This window comes from Chionomys nivalis, chromosome 2 (assembly GCF_950005125.1).
Source record: "Chionomys nivalis chromosome 2, mChiNiv1.1, whole genome shotgun sequence".
Taxonomy (NCBI): Eukaryota; Metazoa; Chordata; class Mammalia; order Rodentia; family Cricetidae; genus Chionomys; species Chionomys nivalis.
The window spans coordinates 9564190-9587547 of NC_080087.1; the positions used below are offsets into that span (position 1 = coordinate 9564190).

General features: G+C 42.1%; 1 protein-coding gene and 1 pseudogene across 2 annotated transcripts in view; both read left to right on the forward strand.

Annotated features, from left to right (window-relative positions):
* The window catches only part of Prkn (parkin RBR E3 ubiquitin protein ligase), a 1199352-nt gene that overhangs the window by 545421 nt on the left and 630573 nt on the right, over positions 1-23358 (forward strand). The window lies entirely within an intron of this gene.
* Positions 4750-5007, forward strand: LOC130862318 (NADH dehydrogenase [ubiquinone] 1 alpha subcomplex subunit 3-like; annotated as a pseudogene).

A 23358-nucleotide genomic window follows, 5' to 3' on the forward strand; every position in this document is an offset into this window, starting at 1 on the left:
CACTTTTTGTGGAACTAAAGTGAACTAGGTATTTTGAAATCAGGAAAATCCACTTCTGGTAGGGGCTGCTCCTGCAGAGGAATGCTGCATACCTTTAGGTTTCTTGACCTCTTGGAAAAACAAGCATTTGTAAAGTAGAAAAACTTCTCCATTGATGTACTGTGGTAACTTCCCATGCATAAATTAGTTTCACTGTAACAACCATTAGCTATTTATTCTCTGCTGTGTACTGGACAGCACAGAGCCAACAGTCCTGTCTGTCCAAAACAGCCTCGTGACTCACAGCCTAGCACTGGAATTTTCTAGTAAGTGCTGCAGTAAAGTGGTCAAAGGTGGGAGAAAGTCCTGGATGAGCTCCAAACAGGAGCCCAGGAGAGCTTAGGTACTGGGGCAGCTTCCCTCACTGTGAGACATGCAGATGAGTAACACTTCTCCATAGGAGAAGTGGGGCTGCACAGGGAAGAAGCAGTGTGGAGAGATGGGAAGGATGGAGTGCTTTCCAGCGGAGCCGGGGTGCAAAGGGCAGAGCTGTTTCTCTGTGTGCAGGGAAGATCCTGTGAAGACAATGGGATCAGCATCCATCAGGATCCAGGTGGCTGAGACTGCCAAAGCATCCTGCACATTTGTTCTGCCTTTCTGCTCCTGGGGATGCTTTTCAAGTGCAATGCTTTGCACAGAGTCAAAGGCAGCTGTACTTCCAGGTGAAAATTGTAAATGTGTGCGAGTTTCCTCTGGACTCTCCGTTAACAATCTTCCTTTATCTTAATGTTTCCTTCCCCATCCACGGCTCTGTCATTTCACCACACATGCTTCCTATGGCTGCACACAGCCATGCATTCAGAGGATGCATAATTGGGTTCCACGATGCCACCTGCTCCCAATACTTCTATGGCAACAAAGCGTGGAAAAGACAAGATTTGGATATGCATCTTAGTTACTTGTTCCTTGCTGCAGCAAAGCTCTGAGAAAAGCCTATAAGGAAGGATGGATGCACTTTGGCTCGCAGAATAGAGTGAGTCTATCATGGAGGAAAAGCATGGTGGCAGGGGCGGGCATTATACAGCGCAGTATGTCATGGGTAAGGCATGGTGGCAAGAGCAGAAGAACCTGACAATCTTATAGATTCACTCAGGAAGCAGGGATAGGAAGCTTATGTTCACCTTGGCTTTTCCTTTTGGTTTATTCCGTGACTCCAGACCAGATAATGGTGTTGCCTATATTTAGGTAGGGTCTCCTCACCTCAATTAACCCAGGGTAGATAATCCCTCACAGACATACACTGAGATTTGTTTCCATGATGACTCTAAATCCCTTCCAGCTGACATGCAAGCTTAACCATCATGGTATGTCTATGGATTCCAGAAGCTTTGCATCTTTAAATTAACCTTAATTTGCATTCATAAACTCATCTTTCTCACTCCTTCCCTCACTGTTGCTTGGTGATGAGGAAATAGGTCATATTTTGATAGTGAAGGTTGATGCATAGATTGGTACAATCTAGGCAGCAGAATTATGCAGTGTGACGCTGAGAGGAGTCGTTCTCATTAACTGCATTAGACGGGTAGTCAAAGTAGCAGCGTGCCTTGCCTTTGCAACAGAACACTTTTCAGTCGATTTTGCCACATGGTACACTGATATTATCTGACAGTTATTTCAGTGTATGTCTAGAATTCTTTCAAACATTCAGCACATGTCCGTTGTGTTGGTGCTGGAAATGGATAACGGAGAAGGGAAAAGAACTGAGAGCTTATAATTGAGCATGACATCCACACAGAAGTAAAGTAAAGCACATAAAGGTATCGATTTTAGTACTTCAATGCATTGTGTCTCAGTATGTCTTAGAGTCAAGATGGCATGTGGCTCACAGGACAACACGAGTCATTAAAAAATAAGATGGGGAAAATACAAGGTTAAGAAATGTACGCACTTCACAAAACAAAGCAGAAAGATGAATTAGAATAGAAGGGAATATAAATGTGTTAAACAGATATTGAGCCATGAGAGTCTAATTTATGATTTATCTCCAGAAGTTTCAGTGTTAACGAGATACTAAAGCCTAGGAAAAACATGCTTGGCAGCTACCAATTAAAGTTGCAGAAAGACAGGAGCAGGTACAAGGGAGCAACTGCTGAGGGAGCAGGCCCAAGCCAGTGACCTTTGTTGGACAAGGCACAAATCAGCAACCTCTGAGGAAGCAGGCCCAAGTCAGTAACCTCTGCTGGAGCAGTTCCGAGCCAGCAAGTTCCACCGGAGCAGGCCTGAGCCAGTGACCTCTGCTGAAGCAGGCCCAAGGCAGCAACTTCAGTGGGAGCAGCCCCAAGCAAGCAACCTCCCTGGGAGCAGGACTAAATGACCCCCGGGGTTTCAGAGCAACCTAAAGGAGCACTGAGTATTCTCTGGGAACACCAAGTGATCTCTGGTGTGACTGGAACCGTGGCCCTGACTGCACCTTGAAAAGCAACCATCTGAGCCTTGGATCTACTGGCACCTGGAAGACTGATCTGCAGAGACGCAGCCCCAACTACACCAATCAGAGGAGAAGACGGGTGGACAAGGTAAGAACACACTCAACACCACAAAGAGCAACATGACAGCAACAAAAACTAGTGGCCCTGCAACAGCAAGACTTAAACAAGCAAATATAGATGAAGCAGAAGAAAATGACCCAAAAAAATAACTTTAGGATAGTGTTTGAGGCCCTTAAAGAGGAAATGAAAAATTTCCTCAAAGAAATGGAGGAAAAGACAAACAAAAAAATTGAAAAAAATGAACAAATTCCTTAAAGAAAGCAATTAAACAGATGAAAGAAACAATACAAGACTTGAAAACCAAAATAGAGACAATAAAGAAAATATAAACCGAGGGAATTGTAAAAACAGAAATCATGAGAAAAGGATCTGGAACCATAAACGGAAGCATAAACAGCAGAATGCAAGAGAAGGAAGAGAAAATTTCAAGCACTGAAGATACAATAGGGGAGACAGACAACATTAAATCTAACCAACTCTTGTCACAGAATATCCAGGAAATATGGGGCATCGTGACAAGACCAAACCGAAGGATGCTAGCAATAGGAGAAGGATAAGAAGCCCAACTCAAAAGTGCCGAAAATATATTCAACAAAATCATAGAAAAAAACCTTTTCCAACCTAAAGAAAGATATGCCTATGAAGATATAAGAAGCCTCCCGAACACCAAATAGGTCAGATCCAAAAAAAGTCCCCTTGCCACATAATAATCAAAACACTAAACATACAGAATAAAGAAAGAATATTAAGAGCTGCAAAGGAAAAAGTTCAAGTAACATATAAAGACAGACATATCAGAATTAACACATGACATCTGAATGGAAACAATGAAAGCCAGAAGGTCCTGGTCAAGTGTTATGCGGACTTTAAGATACCTGAAATGCCAGACCAGACTACTATACCCAGCAAAGCTTTCAATCATCATATAAGGACAAAACAAAATATTCCATGACAGAATCAGATTTAACCAATACCTAGCCACAAACCTAGTCCTTCACAGAGTACTAGAAGGAAAGCTCCAGCCCAAGGAAGTTAGCTATGCCATGAAAACACAGACAATAGATGATCTCACAGAAACAAATCCCAAAGAAGGGGAAAACACACACAATAGCATTACCAACAGTGAAAACTAAAATAACAGGAACTAGCAATCACTGGTCATTAATATCACTTAATATAAATGAACTCAACTCACCTATAAAAAGACACAGGGTAACAGATTTGAGACAAAAATAGAATCCATCCTTCTGCTGCAAACAAGAAATACACCTCAACCTCAAAGACAGATATTGCCTCAGAGTAAAAGGTTGGGAAAAAAGTTTCCAATCAAATGGACCTAAGAAACAAGCTAGTGTAGCTATCCTAATATCTAACAAAGTAGACTTCAAACTACAATCAATCAAAAGAGACAAAGAAGGGCAATTTATATTAGTAAAAGAAAAAACCCATCAAGAGGAAATCTTAATACTGAATGTCTATGCCCCAAATACAAGGGTACGGTACTCATATATGAAAGAAACACTACTAATGCTTAAATCACACATTAAACCATATGCACTGAGAGTGGGAGACTTCAACACCCCACTCTCACCACTGGACAGATCTGTCAGACAGAAAATTAAAAGAGAATAAGGGAACAAACAGATGTTATGACTCAAATAGACTTAACAGACATCTATAGAACATTCCATCCAAACATAAAAGAATATACCTTCTTCTCAACACCTCATGGAACCTTCTCAAAAACTGACCACATACTAGTAACGAAGCAAACCTCAACAGATAAAAAAAAAAAAATTGGAATAACTCCATGTATCTTATCGGATCACTGTGGCTTAAAATTAGAATTCAACAGTAACACTGATTTCACGAAGCTCACAAACACATGGAAATTAACAATGTGCCCTTGAATCATCAATGGATCAAGGAAGAAATAAAGAAATAAATTAAAGACTTCCTAAAATTCAATGAAAATGACCACACAACATACCCAAATTTATGGGACACAATGAAAGCAGTGTTAAAAGGAAAGTTCATAGTACTAAATGTCTACATAAAGAAGCTGGAAAAATCCCACACTAGTGAGTCAACAGAACAATTGAAAACTCTAGAACAAAAAGAAGTAATTCACCCAGGGGGAATAGACAACAGAAAATAATCAAATTGAGAGGTAAAATCAACAAAATAGAAGCTCCTCGCCCTTGTCAGCTCCAAAACCAAGATGGCCGCGAGAATCACCACTTTCCTCAAGAATGCCTGGGCGAAGGAGCCGGTTCTGGTGGTGTCCTTCTCAGTCTGGGGTCTCGCTATAATTATGCCCATAATCAGCCCCTACACCAAGTATGCTTCCATGATCAACCAGGCAACACCCTACAACTACCCAGTCCCTGTATGAGATAATGGGAACATGCCGGATGTGCCCAGCCACCCCCAGGACCCTCAGGGCCCAAGCCTGGAGTGGCTGAAGAACTCCTGCTGATGAAAGAGGCTCCTTCCCTGTTGCCCCCCAATCAAAAAAAAAAAAAAAAAAAGAAGAAGAAATCAATACAAAGATTCAATGAGATTAAGAGTTGGTTCTTTGAGAAAATCAACAAAAATAGAAAAATTTTTAGCCAAACTAACCAAAAGGTAGAGAGAATATTCAAATTGACAAAATCAGAAATGAAAAGGGGGACATAACAACAGACACAGAAGAAATCTAGAGAATCATCAGGTCATTTTTTGAGAAACCTGTACTCCATAAAATTGAAAAACTTAAAGGAAATGGACAATTTCTATATAAATATCACTTGCCAAAATTAAATTAAGACCAGATAATCAAATTAAATAGACATATAACTGCCAAAGAAATAGAAACAATCATCAAAAGTCTTCTAACAAAAAAACAAACAAACAAACAAAAAAAAACCAGGGCCAGATGCTTTCAGCACAGAATTCTACAAAAAATTTTAAAGAAGAACTAATACCAATACTCCTCAAATTATTCCACATAAAGAAACAGAAGGAACATTGCCAAACTCTTTTTATGAGGCGACAATTACCTTGATACCCAAACCACACAAAGACATTGCTAAGAAAGATAATTAGAGGCCAATCTCTCTCTCTCATGAACATTGATGCTAAAATACTGGCAAACCAAATCCAAGAACACATCAGGAAAACAATCCACCATAAGCCAGCTTTATCCCAGAGATGCAGGCATAGTTCAACATACAAAAATCTGTTCATCTAATCCACCATATAAACAAACTGAAAAAAAAAAAAACCCCTACATGATCATCTCATTAAATCCTGAAAAATCATTAGACAAAATACAACATCCTTTCATGAAAAATGTCTTGGAGAGAGCAGAGATACAAGGAACATACATAGACATAATAAAGGCAATATGCACCAAGCCAATAGCCAACATCAAACTAAATGGAAACTCAAAGAGATCCCACTGAAATCAGAAACAAGACAAGGTTGTCCACTCTGTCTCCATCGATTCAATATAATTCTTAAAGTCCTAGCTAGAGAAATAAGACAACACAAGGAGATCAAGGGGATACAAATTAGAAGACACGAAGTCAAACTCTCACTATTTGCTGATGATATGATAGTTTACATAAGGGACCACAAAAATTCTACCAAGGAACTTCTGCAAATCATAAACACTTTCAGAAATGTAGCAGGATACAAGATTAACTTGAAAAAATCAATAGCCCATCTTTACACAGATAATAAATGGTCTGAGAAAGAAATCAAAGAAACAACACTTTTTACAATAACCACAAATAGTGTAAAATATCTCAGAGTAACTCTAACCAAACAAGTTGAAGACCTGTATGACAAAAATTTTAAATCTTTGAAGAAAGAAATTGAAGAAGACACCAAAAAAAAAAAAAAAAAAAAAGGAAGATCTCCCATGCTTTTGGGTAGGTAGAATTAACATAGTAAAAATGACAATCTTACCAAAAGCAATCTACAGATTCAATGCAATGCCCATCAAAATCCCTGCAAAATTTTTCACAGACCTCAAAAGAACAGTACTCAACTTCATATGGAAAAGCAAAACTCTCAGAATAGCCAAAATAATCCTGTACAATAAAAGAACTTCTGGAGGCATCACAATCCCTGACTTCAAACTCTACTACAGAGCTACAGTACTGAAAACAGCCTGATATTTGCATAAAAACAGACAGGGGGCCAATGGAATGGAATCGAAGACCCAGATATTAATCTACACACCTATAAACACCTAATTTTTCACTAAGAAGCAAAAGATACAAATGGGGAAAATAAAGCATATTCAACAAATGGTCTTGGCCTAACTGGTTATCAACATGTAGAAGAATGAAAATAGGTCCATATCTATCGCCATGCACAAGACTCAAGTCTAAATGGATCAAAGACCTCAACATAAAACCAACCACACTGGAACTCACAGAAGAGAAAGTAGGATTTACACTTGAACACATTGGCTCAGGAGACCACTTCCTAAATATAACCCCAGCAGCACAGACACTGTGGGAAACAATTAATAAATGGAACCTCCTGAAACTCAGAAGCTTCTGTAAAGCAAAGTACATGGTTAACAAAACAAAACGACAGCCTACAGAATGGGAAAAGATCTTCACCAACTCCACATTGAACAGAGGGCTGATCTCTAAAATATGCAAAGAACTCAAGAAATTCATCATCAAAAGAACAAATAATCCAATAAAAAAAATGGAGTACAGACCTAAACAGAGAACTCTCCACAGAGGAATCTAAAATGACTTAAAGACAGTTAAGGAAATGCTTAACATCCTTAGCCATCAGAGAAATGCAAATCAAAACAACTCTGAGATTCCATCTTACATCTGTAAGAATGGCCAAGATCAAAACCACTGATGACAACTTATGCTGCACAGGGTGTGGGGTAAGGGGAACACTCCTGCATTGTTGGTGGGAGCCCAAACTGGTACAGCCCCTTTGGAAATCAGTATGGCGATTTCTCAGAAAATTAGGAAACAACCTACCTCAAGATCTAGCAATACCGCTTTGGGGTATATACCCAAAAAATGCTCAGTCATACCACAAGGACATCTGCTCAACTATGTGTATAGCAGCATTATTTGTTACAGACAGAACATGGAAACAACATAAATTTCCCTTGACTAAAGAATGGATGAGGAAAATGTTATACATTTATACAATGGAGTACTGCACAGCAGAAAAAAATTACATCCTAAAATTTGTGGACAAATAGATGGATCTAAAAATTATATTGACTGAGGTAACCCAGACCCAGGAAGACAAATAAAATATGTACTCACTCATAAGTGGGTTTTAGACATAAAGCAAAGAAAAATCAGCCTACAAATCACAATCTCAAAAAACGTAGATAGCAAAAACCTATATGGATCTAATGTACATGGGAAGTAGAAAAAGACACGATCTGAGTAAATTGGGAGCTTGGGGGGGGAATCACGGGAAGAGGGTAGAAGAGGAGTAGAGAGGAAGGGAGGGGAGCGGAGAAATATATATAGTTCAATAAAAACTATGAAAAGATGGTTAAAAAGGTGCAGAGAATGCTTGGGAGACGTAGCTGAAGGTGTCTATCTAATGTGAAAACCTGAAAGTGTGTAACTCTGCCTTTCCAAAATGGACTGTGGGAATGTTCGTCATACAGTTTAATCCTTTCCTAAATAATGATAAATGAAATGAAGAAAGGCTCAAAGGACAGCATAAACTCATCAGAACTGATCTAAGCATTATGGTTGAAGGCTGTGAATCTTTGAGGACCATTCAGTCTTGCAGAATCTTCATGTCATTATTCAGGAGTTGTCTAATGTGGTAGAACAACTCCTGCATCGATCCCATGCAGCCCTCTGCATTCTATGTTGTCTCCTATCACATGAGGAGCAATCTCTGCAGCTATCCCATGCAGCACTCTGCATTCTCTGTTGCCCCTATTGCAGAATGTGAACAAGAAGTCTGTGCCTTGGTCTTTGCTTCTGAATAAATGATTAGTGTACGGTAGAGCTGCTGTTTCTACTGCTCCCTCTTATTGTGCGTCTAGGAATCTGTTTCTGCTGATCACTTTATTCCCATCTTGGCACAGTGTGATAAGATGGCAGACGGACAGCCCCTGCTTCTGTGGATGCTCATGGGTGGAGCACTAGCACATGTACCTAGCATGGTCCCATCTGTGTGGCCCTACAGTGGGTACTGCCTCTGATGGTGTCCTCCTGTGTTTTAAATATAGCAAATCATTCTCAGACTGCAAAGGAGATTATACTTAGACACAAGATGCCTCACAGCCTTTGAGCATTGAGTTCACTTACACTTTCATCCGTGGACTCAGGTAGAGAGCTTACTCTAAATTCTCTCTTAAGGGCGCTGAATTAGCGTCCATTCTATTCTATTTTGTTGTTATCCTCTATTCCATTGTTATCCTCCGTGTGTGTCTCTCTGTCTCTGACTCTCTATCTCTGTCTTTCTTTCTCTTCCTCTCCCTCTCCTTTGCCCCTTCCCTGTGTGTGATTTGTTCATATTCTCTCCGTGTTACTCAGGAGGGTCTCAAATTAGGTATCTTTCTGTCTCTGCAGGAGTTGGGATCATGGATATATATCACCACACCCAGCTCTAGTACTTGGTCTCTATAAGCTTTGACCATGGCCGGCACATGGAAGAGGAAAAGACATACCACAGTGGCTGCTTCTTTCATGTGTCTGTTGGTGAGTTGTGTGTATGCATAGTCAAGAGAGGAGAGCCAAGCAAAATGGATGCTGGCCACTCTCCCCAGACTTCGCTTGTTTCCTAATCCTGTCTCCCAACTCCCACTAGAAGAATCTCTAACAGCAAAATTCTGATAATCACTTCAGCTTAAGCCTTTTGTTGTAAAAAAATATTGTCACTAGCTAAGGAAGCAATGATAATATTTCCATGTTGCAGCCAAATACATCTGCATACTGTGCCAGCAAGAACTGGAAAGAGAGGATAGAGGTGAAGTTGTGCTCGCTGAGAGCAGGAGAGCTGCTCACCTGCCTCTGAGGTGAGGTGCTAGGGGAAGGACGCTGGGTCAGGAGCATGAAGCTTGCTCCGGCCATCTTGATGACTTGTTCTTGGGCTGCATGGCACGATGTTGGCAGTGTGCTTCCTGTTTCTGTTTGCAGACTGTTGGTGTCATTCTTATTAAATCAGGACTAGGGATGATGTGGCACGCTCCCACAGGACAGCTGGCAGGTTGGAAGGCGGCATTTTCTGAGAATTACTCACTTCTTCTAATCAACTGTGCTTGGTGCAAGCAGAGCGATCCCTGGAGGCATGGACAGAGCTGACCCTTTGTTCCTCCTGGGCCTGCTTCCTGCTTTCCCCTGCCTCGTAGTCTTAGTGTCCAGACTCATTCTTGCCAGTTCCTTTTCCCTGACAGACGTTCAGCTTTCATGCACTCAGCTGTCATTCTCCCCAGTCTCCTAAACGTGGGTGTTCTTCAGCGTCATTCTCGGCCCCTCGCTGCCCTGTCCAGCCATTGAACATTACTCTCAAGCCTTTATTTTTAACACATTACCACCCTCTTACACATAGCAACATTTCTTACTTGTCTGATATATTTTGCCTAGATGTTCCCAGAACACAGTTAGTTTACACAACACACAGCCACACCCAGGAACGCACACTTCCTTGTCCATCTGCCAGCAAAATGCCTGGCGCTATCTTTTCCATTTTCCATTTTATTACACTTCAAATCCAGATTCTCAGCTCCGATGACTTTAGCCCCACTGTCACTCACCCTGCTCAGCCTCTTAGTGCTGTGCACTTAGTGTGCTGTATGGAACTCCTTCCCTCATCGCTGTGCAGCCTGCTGTGCTCCTTTCTCAGCCAGAGAAGAGAAAGCCAGTGGCTTCCCATGGAGGGATCTTTAGATGGTGAACTGGTTTTATAGTTTTAGAACATGGAAAGGTAAACATGAGGTACTGAGGAACAAGACAGTGAGGAAGGCCAAGGCACAACCCTCTCTCCATGTCAGGGGACACACGGGAGTGCCTGGGACTCTTGAGTGGACCTTCTTGGTTCTGAGGTTCAGACCTTTCCAAGGACACAAGCAGGTTTTTTTCTCCTGCTACCAAACAACTAGACGCCAAAGGAAGAGCCAGCTCTAGGACGGAATGTGGCTGCTGGGAGGAGCAGTTGCTCCTGTCGTGATGCCTATTGATGCCTTCGGTCTTAGTGAGGGTTTCTGTTGTCGTGAAGAGACTCCATGAACACAGCAACACTTATAAAGGAAAGCATTTTATTGGGTGACTCACAGGTTCAGAAGCTTATCTCACATTATCATCATGGTGGGACACGGCAACTTACAGGCAGACATGGTGTGGGAGAAGGAACTAAGATTCCTACATCTTGATCTCACAAGCAATAGGAAGTGAACTGAAGCACTGCACATGGCTTGAGCATATGAGCCTTTAAAGCCCGGCTCCACAGTGACACACTTCCTCCAACAAGGCCACACCTACTCCAGCAAAGCCACACTTCCTAATATCGCCACTCCCTGAGGGCTTCTGAGAGTTAATTACATTCAAAGTACACATCTACCAAATAGATGGGAGAATTCGCCTCCCACCCGGTTTCAGGCCTCCTTTAACTATATCCTTTTGACACAATCTAACCTAGTTGATAAAGCTTGTACGTTGTGTAACCTGATGCCAATCCTGAGCAAAGCATCAGAGAGCAGATTCAACTGAGTGGATTTGGATCTAGGAAACTGAATTTAAGCTGTGCAAATTATGCATCTCTCTGCTTGGGTTCCCTTTTCCCAGCTCTAAGAACTTCACTGTTACTCCTAGCAAGAACTAACCATTCTCACAATTGTCTGTGCATCTTCTGTACAATATGGCCACATTTCCCGATGATCTTGTATGTCCTTCATCTCTGAGAGACATTACTTTCCTATTTGATTTACTTTAATGGAAGTAGGATATCATATATCCAAGAGAACAGGCTAAATTATAAAACTGACCATAGTACATGCACAAAGTAACTACAGAAGAAAGGAACGAGGAGGAAAATATGTTCATGGGACACACATATATTTGCACTGCATTTAAATTTAACTAATGACGAGGGTTTAGGATTTTGGGGTTTGGGTTTTTATTGCACTATACATTTTTCACCACTCCACTCCTTTCCTCCCCTCTCCTCTTCTACCCCTTCTGTGACTCACTCCCCACCCTCTCCCAGTTTACTCAGGAGATCTTGTCTTTAGGGTTTTACATAGAAGTTCTTCCCTAAACCCTGTTCTGTGTCGCCTCATCCTCAGCACTGTCTGTCTTTGTAGAGCTTGGGGTTGTTTGCCCGTAGACAGGGTGGTCTAAATTTTAATTCTCAAAAGCTCCAAATATTCTACTCTTACCTTGTTTCTCGTTTCATTCATTTTTAGTATTGGATATAGAAATACCAAGAGGCTTTTCCACTGCAGTGCTACGTATTCCCAAGTCCCTGTCTTTCTGAAACCATTGTACAACAGCTATCCAATTTCCTTCAGTAACTGGGACCAGTATTCCTGCCATTCATATGTCCCCTCCCTCTTTCTATCCCTCCCTTCCTTTATTGCATTATTGCTTCAAGACTTCAAAATGGCCAACTATTTTTTGGATTCCCCAGTGGGAGCCGCACCCTCTGGGTACTAATGGAAGCCGTCAAAGCCCAAGCATTATGAGGGTTTGCCATTGGGTGGCTGTCGTGAAGGTAGCTACCTCCATTCCCACCTCTTGAATTTGCACACTTCTTGGTTGTAATAGCAGTGACAGCATCTCCTGGTTGCTGTGCAGAGAGTGCATAACTGTCCCTTAGACAGAGCCCCAGCCTTGCTGAAATGATGATTTCATCAACTGGCACCACAAATAGACAGCTTCCCCAGTTCAGTCAGTATTCCTCCAGACCTTTGCTTCTGGGAAACAACATTGGGAACATGAGCAGACCTCAACCTACTTTCCTGTTTTCTCTGCAGTAGAATGGAGCCATTATTCAGAATCAATGTGCATGAGCACTGTGGTGTGAACAGGGCATTGCAGAAGCCTGTGAACTTGTTCCTTTTCCAGTGAGGATAGTTTGCTCTCCCCTCTGCAGTGTAAAGATCCACATTGGTTAGATTACTTCTACAGTATTCATTGTAGGCGTTATTCCCTGTTCTAAACTTAGCACTGGTGCTGCTTGTTACAGAAGGAGTGGGCTTCTTGTTGTCCCAGCTAGCTTACACCTGAAAAACACCCAAAATAATCACACAGAAATTATACTAATTAAATCACTGCCTGGCCTGTTATCTTTAGCCTCTTATTGGCTCTCACTTCTTGATTGAACCCATTTTTGATGATCTTTATGTCACCACGAGGTCCTGGCTTACCGATAAAGATTCAGCATGTCTGACCTGGCAGCTCCATGGTGGTTCTCTCTGACCCTGCTTTTTTCCTCCCACAATTCAGTTCTGTCTACTTTGCCTACCTAAGTGTTGCCCTATCAAAAGGCCAAGGCAGTTTCTTTATTTAATCAATGAAGGCAACACATAGACAGAAGAACCTCCTACACCAGCTGCTATTGCAGATAAGTATTCTAGAGTGCAGAGAACCAGACAGGCTTGGTAGAGGGACTTATGGATAGCTCGATCTTTCCACAAGGTTCACTTTGTACGTTAACTTCCTGAGCAAACAACAAGAAGAGGTCCAGAGTGGAGGCTCATTGGTATCCTGGTAACTGAGTCCCTTTTTTTGCAGAGAGCATACATTAGTGAGAACCTACACAGTGCACAGATACCTTTACATCTGAGGCCTTACTTTGAGAATTCATAGAATATTTTTTTCTCAACTTTAAAAGTTTTTCAAATTGCATTGATTTATTTTGAAGGGGACCGTGCCAAGGTGCGCATGTGGAGTTCAGAGGACAAATTCCAGGAACTGATTCTCTTCTACCATGTGGGGCCCGGAGAACGGAACTCAGGCTTGATAGCAAGTTCCTTTGCCCACACTGAGCATTCTCACCTACCTTTATTTAAACTTTCTAATCCCATCTTCCTACTCTTGACTGTCCAACCAAATCTTTAATAATCTCTAAATAATCACCATCTCTATGATTCTATCTCAGGCTTGACAAAGTGGAAGCAGCTTAAGAAAGGAAGGGCTCATTTTGGCTGACTATTCAGGAAATACAGTCTCCCCTCTGCAGTGTAAAGATCCACATTGGTTAGGTTACTTCTATAGTATTCATTGTGGGCGTTATTCCCTGTTCCAAACTTAGCACTGGTGCTGCTTGTTACAAGGCAGGCATGGTAACAAGAGGCAGCCATAGTAAAGACTTAATAATGACAGAATGGGGGGCCAGGTTACACAATCTCAAAGGCTATCCTGTGACTTCTTCCAGTGGGGTTCCTTCTCCTAATGGGCAACACGTTCTCAAACAGGGCCACCAACTGTTTCAAATTCATGAGCCTCTGGTTGGCATTTCATGCTCAGACCGTACCTGCAAACATAGCCTGAATGTTCTCTTCCTCTGTCATTTGGTCTCTAGCATCACTCCCACATGTGTCCATTATGAAGGAATAGGCAGGCCTGCTGCAGCAGATCAGACCTCGTCTGGTTAGATGGGTAGTTGATGTCATATAGCACTCACCACAGAGTTTTGTTTGTGTATTCTGTCCCACAGAAAGCCACAACAGAATCACTGTTTGTCCTAAAAACTTTAAACAATTGACTGCTATGTCTTAGGGCTCACACATCTAACCAGCTTACAATCTATTTATATTTGCTGCAGTCTCTTCTTGCCCAGGCTCCGATCAGGCACAGTGGTTCAACAGGTGAGATCGATGCAAGTATCATAACAAATCCAGAGAGGCTCACCAAGGACTATGCTTTCTTTTCCATAGGGACCATGACAAGGCTCAACAGACCTGCCTTGCCCCTAGAGTATCTGTCTTCGCATCCTTTAAAACCATTCTACCCAAAGGCCTTCACTGAAATGATGACCCTAGATTTTGTGAGTTTTATGTTCCTCTAGCTTCCATGGGATGCACCAAACATTTAAGATATCTGATGTTTGTTCACTTTGTCTAATAATTGTATAATGTCAACATACTTAATTTTTTGTGGAGGTTCAAGAATTATGCCATTATAATGACTTAAAGGAGGACAGATTGTTGTTGATGCAGCTCAGTGAAGTATGATGACAAGATACCAACCCTACCAGCTAAAAGCATGTGGCTTCTCTTGGTCTTTGAAAATGGGTATAAAATAAAATTCAAAATATTTGAGTGAAATGTCAGATACTGGGTTTGTTCTGGTGCAAACATTATATCTAGAATTCTCACCCTAAATAGAATGCTGGCTTTTTATAATTGCTCTTTGCATCTAATTACCTTCCTTGTATGTGGCCAAGGAGATGAGTTAAAGGGGGGTTAGACTTGCTCTATTTCCAGTCTTCGGTAGAGATGTGATTCTTCTCACTCCCAGATAATATCAGTATTCCCTGGGAGTAGGAGTGGGGTAGGGGTGGGGCTTTCAAGAGTAGTTTTTTTTTGGTTTTGTTTGTTTGTTTGTTTGTTTGTTTTAATCTCTGGCTTAGTGTCTCTTTCACCAAAGAACAGAGATTTGTGGCAATGCTTCCAGTTGCTAAACGGATCCATTCTAGTTAGTGTATTCAGGAACTGCAGAAATCACCAACTCACAGTTTCTGGAACCACTGTGAAATCAGTTTGGATCTACATGTTTGTCACCATAGTAACACAATGTTCGTTCTCCTTTGGTGGCCAAAATGATGCTACGGAACAACAGCTGGCTTCACTTCAGAGACTGTTGTCCCTAGCAGAAGTGCATGTGTCCCTTGTCCCATCTCATAGTTATTCCACTGGATGGAAGAAGACCTTTGGGGGAAGACATGGACCAGCATCTACAATGACTGACATAGAGAGATGAAATATGTCTGTGCGAGTTTCCTCTATGACAGCAATAGTGGCAACAGGGCTCTGGGACTGAAGTGCTGGGAAGCTCACAGAGAGGCAAACAGAACCTCAGTTTAGAAAAAAAAATCTAAAAGACCAAAAGATATTCCTTCTTTTATTTTTTCTTTTTCTTTTTGTATTTTTTTCTTGTAGCTGTAGGGCTGACTTATGGAGAACGTATCCATATGCTATGCAAGCAGAACAGGTTACAGAACCATGGCTACATCCAGAGCTCAAAGTATTCAGTGTGGACATTAGAGCACTGGTTAGCAAGACCCTGGCCCTACAACGTGGAGTGAGCCATCTAGACACACTCTGGCAATGCTGACTTTCAACTTTCAAATCTATGATGCTTCCCCTGGCAGAAAAGTCAACTCTGTTGGCATCATTGCCTCCATGCTTGAGGACCTGAGTGCTTCAGGCTCCTTAGAGAAGCAAGGGAAACTGGTTGTGGAGGTGTCAGCAGAATCCAGAAGCAGAAACAGCAGCTGCTCTGGTACAAAGTGGCTCCGCTGGGATACAACTGTGGAGGCAATGCTGCTGCCTGCCACACGTGCAAACAGACAGGAGTTGTGAAGTTTCTGCTCACCCACTCTTACATTCTGAACTTCTGTTTCCCAATGCCAAGGCTTCTCCATATCCAGATGGCAAAATGTTCTTGGTAAAGTAGTTTGTAGCTTTGCACCCATTGCATTAAGCTGAGTTTGGAGCTGAGAGAAAATAGCCAAATACCTAACAGTTCAACCCATCCTCCTAGGTGCTGGTCCCAGGGCCTTAGACTTCACACCCTGTGGTCTTCATCCAACTGCAGGAAGACTGAATAAATCCTGCCACTTTCTTGAAACAATATCTACAAATATTTTCTTGTAACAACATTCTGACTTAGTTTCTTTTCCCATTTTTGTGATTAAGAAAACCACGTTGACAAAGCCACATAAAGAAGATATAGTTCATTTGATTCTGGCGGTTGAGTCAAAGTGGCAGGAGCTAGAAGCAGTTGACCGCAATCCATCCACTGTCAGAAGAGGGGAACAGTAAATTCATGTATGGGTGCTCAGTTGTCTTTATCCCCTGTTACACAGCCCTAGACCCTGCCCTAGGGCTTTGATTTTTTTAACAACTCCCTGCAAGTACTATAGAGAAGCAGTCAAGCAAGAAGCCATTACCCCCTGGCCATAAGACATGGAACCTGAGCGTGTCCCTCTGTGGCTCCGCTGCCATGCCAGGGTGGATTTCAGAGGCAGCTCCTAGATGCTGAGAAAAGTTTAGAAGTTTATTGTTTTGTTCTGAGATGCATCACCTAGTCTTGGCCTCTAGTTAGATGACAGAGGTCTTGTTCTAGCTTCCATTTTCTTACAGAAGTAAAGCAAATAAGCTCATATACACGGATGACAGGGAATCATTTACTAGAAGTGGAGTGCAATATAAGCTGAATTGAATGCTTTTGATGTGACTGTCTGGAGTTTAATAACTCAAAGCCTACATTCAAAGGTTTAGTTTTGATTTTAAATGACATATACCATATATTGGTCATACATAATAATGAGTCTCATTATGACATCTTCATACTAGTATGTAATATGCGAATCCCCCTCCAGTTATTTTCTCTTGTCTCTCTTCCATGCCCATTTATCGCTTCTCTTGCCAAGTAGTCTTCCTTTATGTTTTCATATATTTTTGTTTTGTTTTGTCTGGTTCACTCAATTAGTTCAACAGGGTTGCTTATAGGATCCTGAGTGAAAAAGCCCCTTACAGTTGGAAAGAAATGTCATTTTATTTCCCAGTAACAATTAACTGCCCATCAAGCCACAGAACAAGGTAGGGCCTGGTAAGACGTGGGTGATCCCAACCGTGTGCATGTCTTGCGATGCTCATCAAAGTTGTTATGAACTTCAGAGTACTGTGGCTTATGATGCTAGGAAGGCAGTGTCACACAACAGGCCACCCATCCTCCCGCCCTCACAATTTTTTCTACCACAAACCCTTCTCCAAGGATGTTTCCTGTTAAGAGTGGTACAGATATCTTATTTCCGGCTGAGCATTTAACAGTCACTTATTCTCAACAATTCTTGCCCATTATTAGTCTCTGTGTTTACCTCTGTGTACTGCAGAAAGAAGCTCCTTTGACCAGTGCTGACAGCATCACTAACTATGGGGAAAAATATAATTAATAGAAGGGAGTTTGACAGGCACATCATGTGCAAAGAAATGTTTATCTTTAATATATATTTCCTATCACTTGATACTAAAGCTTAAAATGTGTTTGTGTAATCTTTATACCCACTTAGAGTGTGAGTCGTCACCTTCAGGTATTCTGTATACCCCAAGGAGAATGCCCATCAAGTTTGAACAGGTATGAAACCACTCCAGCTGTTCTTAGTTATATGACTGTTCGGCACACACGGTGTGTATTGTAATATGTGGCCTGTGTGCATGTCTGGCAGCATAAGGATAGAGATGGCATGAGGATGCCTTATGAAGCCCTCATTCCTACATACCAGTATTAGTGTGGATGAACCGAACTGCAGAGGATGGGGAAGCCAAGCCTAACAACCTCAAGAGCCGTTGTGGAATGGACATATGGAAACTATTGGGACGCTTGGGCGATGTCCTTGGGGATAGGAGTCACATGGGAGACCTGGCTTGGAAATGTACAGGTTTTGAACCATGATCTATCCAGTTATTGCTTTCCTATACAGCCATGGGTACCAGGAAAGGGCTGCTGTGTGGGCATCTATGGATACAAATCTCAGATCACAGGCTGAGCCTGTAGACCACAGACACATGGGTACTGCCTGAGTATGATTCTCATCGGAAGTCACTTGGCTTTCTCAAGAATTGCTCTTTGCAAAGCCATTATACATGATACCTCTCAGCATAAAGAGATTTAAAATCACTCTTCATTATGTATTTTAAACCTTGGCTTCTCTGTGTTCCAAATTTAAAGAGCTTTTCCCTGACTGGCATTATATTTGTGATGGAAAGTGGGTTTATGCCACAGTGACTTATTGCCGCATTCCCGGTTATTTACATTTATACGTATTATTCCAGCCACACCGGGCCATTTGATAAAACTTCCTTCATTGATCTACGACTCCACTTTCTATCCTGTGCCATGGGAACTTGAAAATGCATGCTGTCACCTATCACCCCAAATTCTTCACGGCCGTGTGTGTGTGTGTGTGCGCGCGCGCGCGCGAGCGTGTGTGTGTGCATGTGTGTGTGTGAGCCCAGGAGTCTGCCGGTCTTGGCTCTTCATGTTCAGATGCAGTTTTGCCCCCCAGCATCACCCACACTTCAGCCATCACCACATCACTCAAAGCTCCTGTATTTTCACCATCCTCAGCTCTCCTTCAGTGCCCGTGTGAATCTCAGCGGTTTCCTGTATGAGGATAGACTGCCCCGCCATGTTTTCTAGCCTCCACCTACCTGTACTGTGAGTGGCTTGCATGGGAGCTGCTTGTTTAATCTCTGTCGTCAGGGTGACTTAAGAAAGCACAGGACATATCTATGTCGATCTGAATGTGTAGTGTAAATGCATCCATGAATGGATGAACACCCTGTGCACTGACTTCAGACCCCAGGAATGGCTCTCAGATTGGCCTGTGTGCGGGGGCAGAAGCGGTGACAGAGGCACCAGAGCAAGGGTAGAGCCCCCTTCTTTGTCTGACGTAAACCCTGACAGCATCTCCTTTTCCTTGAGGTCTGTTTCCTGCCAGACTCTGATGTGGAAATTGACCGACAATGGACAGCATAGCTTGCACTGCCCTAGTGAGATCTGGGGGACTGAGGCAAGGGTTGCTTACATAGCTAATCAGTAGATTGCTTAGAAATCTTTCAGTCACACCAGCCGCATACCACCAGATCCATGTCTGGCCTTCAGTTTGTTAATCAAATTTTCTTCCTAGGAACAGACTTTAAAGTCTGTTAAATCAGGTAAATTGAAATGTCTGGTGATTACCCCCCCATGACTTTGTCTGAGCTGCTGTTCAGGGATGCGGTGTCAGTTGTCAAATTTGCTGAAGGATGAATGAGGAGGGCTGCTTCTTGTTCTGAATTCTTATTTATAGCCAAATAGCATGGCACGTATCAGCCCTGTACGTTGTGAAGTACATTCTTTTTTTTTTTTTTTTTTTTTTTGATTTTCGAGACAGGGTTTCTCCGTAGCTTTTGGTTCCTCTCCTGGAACTCGCTCTTGTAGACCAGGCTGGCCTTGAACTCACAGAGATCCGCCTGCCTCTGCCTCCCGAATGCTGGGATTAAAGGCGTGCGCCACCACCGCCCGGCTGTGAAGTACATTCTTATAGAGATTAAAAGTAAACCCCGTAGTTCTCTATGGAAAATGGACTTGTGAGCGCATATTTCAAACTGCAAAATAAGACAGTCAAGCGAGTGTGCTGTTGACACAAAGAGCACTTTGACCTTTGCCACTGCTGTATGTTAAGGCCCCTCCGCACCTCCTCTCTCAGCTCATTACAGAAGCTCCAGGCCTACCTGATCTTTCATGGGTCTCCATGATCCACTGACCACTTAAGACCACAGCTTGGGAGAAACATCTATCTGAGTCAAGTTTGCCTTTTCTCCAAATCTTTTCTCACGTAACCCTTGGAAAACAGCTGAAATTCTCATTTGATAATGAATAACACATTAGTTACTACAGTAGTCTAATATTCCCAAGGGAAAGAAATAGCTGTTGACTCACAAATGTGAATCACAATTTGGTGAACACACACACACCAAATCTTTCCATACTGGACTTAACCTCAATCTCCACTGGTCATGGTGATGTATTCCTGTTTAAAAGGCAGGGGATACCTTAATTGATATGAGATACTTACAAAGATTGTCTTTTTTTTTTTTTTTTTTTTTTTTGGTTTTTCGAGACAGGGTTTCTCTGTGGCTTTGGAGCCTGTCCTGGAACTAGCTCTTGTAGACCAGGCTGGTCTCGAACTCACAGAGATCCGCCTGCCTCTGCCTCCCGAGTGCTGGGATTAAAGGCGTGCGCCACCATCGCCCAGCTAAAGATTGTCTTTGAGCATCTTGTTTAACCATATAAATTCTCATCTGGATTGTAATGTTGACTTTATCAGAAAGGAGCCGTCACCATCTACTGAAAACGTGGTTGTGAACACATCATTCCCAGCTTGCTCCGTGGTCACGTGTTCTAGTGTGCTGAGCAGACGGCGACAATGCTTGATGGCTTTCACATTTCTTTTAAGTTGCATTTAAGCTTTCCTTTTAAATTGTGTGTCTTTAAGTGTAGTTCCTGCTTGACAAAGACATGGCATTTCATATGGCCTAAATAATGTAGAGAGGCCAGTCTCATAAAGAATAGTTATCCCTTCCTTTTATATAAAGATGCTAGATTGCTTTTCAAAAGTTCTATGGTGTTCATATAATTTTAGGTTTATTGGAATATAGAACTTTTTAAAAATGTGTATTTATTTTTGTTCTGTGTGTATGGGTGTCTCCATGTATGTACACATACCATGTGCTTGCATGGTCCTGCAGAGGCTAGACAAGGATTCCCTCTAACTGGTGTTAAGGACACTTGTGAGCCACCACATGAGCTTGATGACCAAACCCTGATCCTTTTTCAAAAGAAGCCAGGCCCTTAACCCCTGAGCCATCTTTCTAGTTCCTAGTTCATTTGTTTTAAAGCATGGAGTCAGTCAACTTTTTGAGAGGAAAATATATGCACATTATCATACTAAATGAGATATAAAGCCTAGTTTCTGTCCACATGATTTTTATGGTTGAGCCCAAAAGGGCTAAAGAGCCAATAACTTTCCTCTCTTAGTAATGGCAGGGATGATGGGTACAGTGGATGGCAAAAGCAATACGTCCCTTTGTTGCTAAATACTGGTATTTTATCATTGGTGTACATACCACTTAAAGGAGAACCATCAAGAATGGTATAAAATAACTTTTACACGTGAAAATATTTTCCTGTTCAGCTGCTGACGCACTCAAAGTTTTCTGTAGCAAATCCTTCAGAAATACTGGGCTGACATTTTGTTTTCCTCATGAAGAGATTTGTGTCAGATCATCACCACAGCCTGCAGCATGAAGGTGGATTTATAAGTCGGTTTGCAGTGCCATGTTATTTGAATGTTGCAGATGACATTCAAGTTTCCACCTCACCTTCATCCAAGTTCTCCACTGTAAAAAGATGCTTTATGTTAGTACATACAGTGAAGATATTGAAGGTGTCGGGCTGAGGTATACAGTTTGGTTTAAAAGTGAGAAGACTGGCTTGCATTCAGAGGTCTCTGCTATCTTGGCTCTGGAGGTTCTGGATGATTCCAGATGAGAATAGCAGCTTCTTTTGTTCTCCATCCCTGCAGCCCCATTTTCAGAAGTGTTAGAAAGGGACTGGCGTTGACTTCTACTGAGGATAATGGTGGTTCTGGAGGGCTCTGAGTACAGAAGTCAACTTCATCAGGGGCTTGCTGTATTGCAAGTGGCTTCCAGAATTCTACTAGTGGACTTGAGTGTTTGTCTTTTTGCCTTCCACCCAGAGAAGTCTTTCCCTCCTCCTCCTCCCATTTTGGAAATATAAAGCAAAAGAAATTTGGAAAAAAAAAATAAGCAAACTAATGCCATATCTCAACTAGATTCACCTTTTCTCTATATTTTGTCTCATTTTCTTTCCTTTTTCAGTTCTGGTTCCCACATATCCCACAACAACACATAAAGAAGTATATGTGTGTGTGCATATTCTGTATGTGTGTGTGCACCTATGTGTGTACATATATAAAAATGTATGTATTTGTGTATGTCTGTATATATGTGTATGTCTACATACATATGTGTGAAGGTGTAGTGTCTAAATGTGTGTATGTGTGTATATGAGTGTGAGTTACTTACTTGATTTACTTACTCGAGATTAAGTAGCAGGTCTCCAGCCATTTTCCTCCTCGCATTCCCATGTGTCTTTGATGTCTCTGCCAACCGCTTTATCTTTTCTCAGCATCCAGTGGACTCAACATTGATTCAATGGCAATATCTTAAGTGCAGCCATGTGCACATAGCCGCAGACTCCAGTTGTCCTCAGAGGTCTTTTGTGGGACTTCTCTTTTCCTTATCCAGGATGATACAAGGCCATCCTTGTCATCTGTCTGTCTGCTCACGTCAGCTCATACCATGTGCCTTGACTCTAATCTAAAACTACTTCTAGGCACCTTCTATCTTTCTTGACCTGACATTTTTAGGACTCCAGGCCAGTTGTCTTTTAGAAAGCCTGCAATATGGATTTCTCTCCACATTTCCGCTCACATTTATATTCAGTTTAAATGTCTCTGGCAAGAACATTTCCCAAGCGGAGCATGCTTCATGTCACATCACATCAGCAGTCGCACGGTGTCAGGTCAGCCCGTGACATCTGTGATTCGGCGTGTTTCCTGTTTGAGTAGGTCTGCAGTCTCTGTTTGTGAAGGAGGACTGGCCCTCATAAAATCGGCAGCTGAACGGCAGCTGAAGCATCAGCATGCTGCTTTGAGACTGCAGATATCCCATTCCCCAGCCGTCTTTTGAGGATCCATTCCTAGTCCTACCAAATATATTGCATTTGTGTTTTCAAAATGTTATCCTTTAAATATTTACTGCTCAGGAGTAAAGGTTTTATGTAAAGAAGTTGTCCAATACAAACCCCACCGGGAGTGTGTGTGTAATGTGGTCATCTCACTCTCTTCCATTGCCACACATGACTCTCAAGTGGAAGTTGCTCTCATAAATATGCATTTCCTATGGCATTTGATGGTCTTAGCATTGACTCACTGACAGTATTTGTTTTGCACTGTTGCTATAGTTCCAAGTCATCTGCAGAAGTCACTAATGGCTATCCAGCTGTCACATGGTTTTGCTATGCGGCATTAT